Source organism: Larus michahellis, unplaced genomic scaffold, assembly GCF_964199755.1.
Source record: "Larus michahellis unplaced genomic scaffold, bLarMic1.1 SCAFFOLD_65, whole genome shotgun sequence".
In the NCBI taxonomy this organism is placed as follows: Eukaryota; Metazoa; Chordata; class Aves; order Charadriiformes; family Laridae; genus Larus; species Larus michahellis.
Window position 1 is genome coordinate 1,177,379 of NW_027436004.1, and position 3,015 is coordinate 1,180,393.

At 48.4% G+C, this 3,015-nt stretch overlaps 1 long non-coding RNA gene across 2 annotated transcripts; it reads left to right on the plus strand.

Annotated features, from left to right (window-relative positions):
• The first annotated feature begins 212 nt into the window (after positions 1-212).
• LOC141736854 (uncharacterized) lies at positions 213-1,878 on the plus strand. 2 transcript variants are annotated; one of them, XR_012585067.1, is made up of 3 exons: positions 213-319; positions 398-497; positions 1,610-1,878. It is a non-coding gene; the product is annotated as an uncharacterized LOC141736854 (long non-coding RNA). The 2 variants fall into 2 exon arrangements; XR_012585068.1 differs by having other exon boundaries at positions 398-478.
• The last annotated feature ends 1,137 nt before the right edge of the window (positions 1,879-3,015 follow it).

Below are 3,015 nucleotides of genomic sequence, written 5' to 3' on the forward strand. Positions count from 1 at the left end.
TTTCTAAAGTTTTGGCATTAGGGGATGGCTAGGAAAGGGAGGTGGGTTCATGCATTTTTCTTGGACAAGTTTTGTCATTGGGTTTGGTTGTTGATGGTGTCTGGTCTGCTATAGGCTCTCGCATTTGAGGTGAGCTGGATAGTATCGAGGAGGAGCACAGGACTGGTGGTTTGGCAGAAGTGAAGTACAAATGTTGTGTTTCTTGGTTTCTTAGGTGCCGTGAATAACTGTCGCTGCAGCATCCGACTCTGGAATCAGTGCGGAGGAGGCAATCAGACTGCACCAGCGTTCAGGAGGCTCGAGGGGTTTTGTGGAGGAGGTCGTCGTCTCTTCTCAGGATGCTTATTGCTGGTGTTGTAGCTGCTTTTGGGATTATTTTTTTCTTTTCCTTTTGCAGAGGAAGAGGAGTAAGCCGGTGACCGCAAGAACGTATCGGATGGTTGTGTTTTGTGGACTACGTCAAGGATGGAATCAGATGGTAGCCCTCCAAAAGCTAAGTTGAGAGACCAGCACCGGAAAGGGGCGGAGGCTGACAATTGTGTAATGGGGTCTTTGACGTTAGCGTAGCGGGGAGGGCTGTCCCGGGGCACAGTCTCCTTTGGGCAGGTAAACGATGTACCTTACTGTCCAGTATTATATTAACACATCCTGGGCAGGGCAGTTCCAGCTTGTGTGTGTTGCCATGTCGATTGTGTTGTCTGTGTTTTACATTCTAGACCTTTTCTTGGGTCTCGAGATCATCTTTAAGCTCCAGGAGCATGGAATGTGCATCGGGTACCATCATTATGGTGTCAAACGCCTGCACCCATGGGCATAGCACCAACCGTCTGCCTCTCTTGTTGCATTAGAATCTTAAAGCGTGCATCGGTCTTGCATCTTGGAACTTTCCGGACGGTCCACTTTAGCAACTGGGGCTTCTTCCCTGTGTCGTTATGTTCTTAGGTCTTGAAGCTAGGCTTCCTGCATGTCCGTCTTGTCAGGCTCGACAGTCCCTTCTCAGGAACTGTGAAGTTCTACACTTCGTTTCAGGGGGTTCTGTGGAGCCTCTTCACATCGTCACCATCACAGTGCCACAGTTCGTCTTGCCCGACGGTGACTTTGGTCCCGGTGTCATCCTTCTTGCTGAGAGTTTTCTCTCATCCTTGAGGCGCGTCGTTTGTCGTGTTCTGTGTGGCGTCAGTCTGTGTGTGTTTGGCTCGGGGCTGCCCTGCCCGGGCGTGTAGTGTACAGGGTAGGCAGAATCACGATGAGAGTCTGTAGTGAATATGAGGATCTGCCTAGACCCAGGCAAAGGTTGCATAGTTATCTCTAATCGATTAGCTCTCGAGAGGCTGCGTGGACGGGTGTTTCATTAGCGGGCGCTGGCATAAGCAGAGCCAAGTCAGAGAGGGTGTTTGCGGCTAGTGAAATGGACAGTATCTCAAAGATGTTCAGGCTGCTTTGTGTGGGGTGTAATGTTTGCAGGCTTCTCTCTTTTGGATGACAGGCTGTAGTTGGACTTATGTGAACAGGGTTCCTAAGTAGAAAGGAGACCTTTGGAATAAAGCTACTGCTCTGCATCAGGGTAATGTTTGATGTTGGTGTGTTGTTTTTTTTTTTTTTTTTTCAGATGCGGAGAGATGAGATGGACAGGGATACGCAGGGGAGCCGACGGGAGCACAGGACAAAGGTAGCTTAGCCTGAGGTATTAAAGGGAAGATGTGACCGGCGGCTCCACGAATACATTTGGCCACTTTTTTTCATGTGAATGTGAGGTTACGTAGCCATGCGTGGAAGTGCTGGACTGAGGTTCAACAGAACCAGTGTTGTTTTCAGTCACTTTGCTTTGCAGGTAAGTCTCTTCCAATGAACTGAACTCTCTGAAAACAATAATGTATTTTTCAGGTAGTATCTGCCTTCAGAGCGCCAAGACCTTATATTTACACTTAATGCCAAGGGATGCCGTGCAGAGAGGCTCTTGCTTATACTTATTCCTATAACAGCACAGTGCAGCTAACTTTTATATATGCCCCGTCGGAAGCAGAAAAGCGTAGAGGGATCGCACCCACGGTGAAGAGAAGACAGGACCGGTGACCCGAACCTGACCGATGGGGTATTGCATCCCATCATCATCACGCTCTGTATAAAAGCAGTGGGATCGAAGGGGTCGGTACCTGTTGTCTGGCCTTTGAGGATTCCTCTGTCTGTTCATTGTCCTTTGACCCCCATCTGTGCATTTATGCAACCGGGTCTGGAATCCGGTTCCAGTCTGTCACCGAGTGCTGTCCCGGACTTTCCCCGTGCCTGCCAGTGAAGCAGTGGTCATCCTGGGAGTTACGTATCGGGTTGTGTATGTCCTGTATGCATTTAATTATTTTCTTGTTACTGTTGTCTTTTCTTGGTATTATTTTGCTGTTAAGATTTCATTACAGTTCAGTTTATCTTTCAGTCCCTAAGTCTCGCTCTCTTCTCTCCTGCATCAGGAGAGAAGTTAAAAGGGAGCACGTGTCACTTGTTTTACTGCGCGGCCTAAGGCACAACAGCAAGGACGGACAGGGCACGGGAGCAGACTCGGCCGAGGAGAGCGGCGGCCCCAAGCCTTGGTTCTTTCTCAGCCACTGCATTACAGACAGCGTACAAGCTCCTGCTTGCGCTCTGTCTGCCGGTCCGATCCAGAACACACTTCTGGCAGAAGTCAGGTTATGTGCGTTGTCTTGCTAGAAATGCTGTATGACTCGTTGTGGGGTTTCTTTTACGAGGAAACTAAAGGACATTGAGTCTTGATTTAAAAATATTGTTATTATGCTTAATGATCTTCTTGCCTATTTAGGTCAGGATGACGTCTTTCTCTTTATGTCTATGCCCTGCAAAAGATTAATTAAGTTTACTTACCTACTGGGCCCCATTGCTGACACAATTGATGTAGTTGTAATAAAAGAGGACGTATTGTCATTTCCTCTAAGGGTCGCTTTCTCCGTTTTGGTGTTTTGCATGCTGTACTTCTCAGGCCTGTGAGGAAAGGAGCAGCTGCTCCTG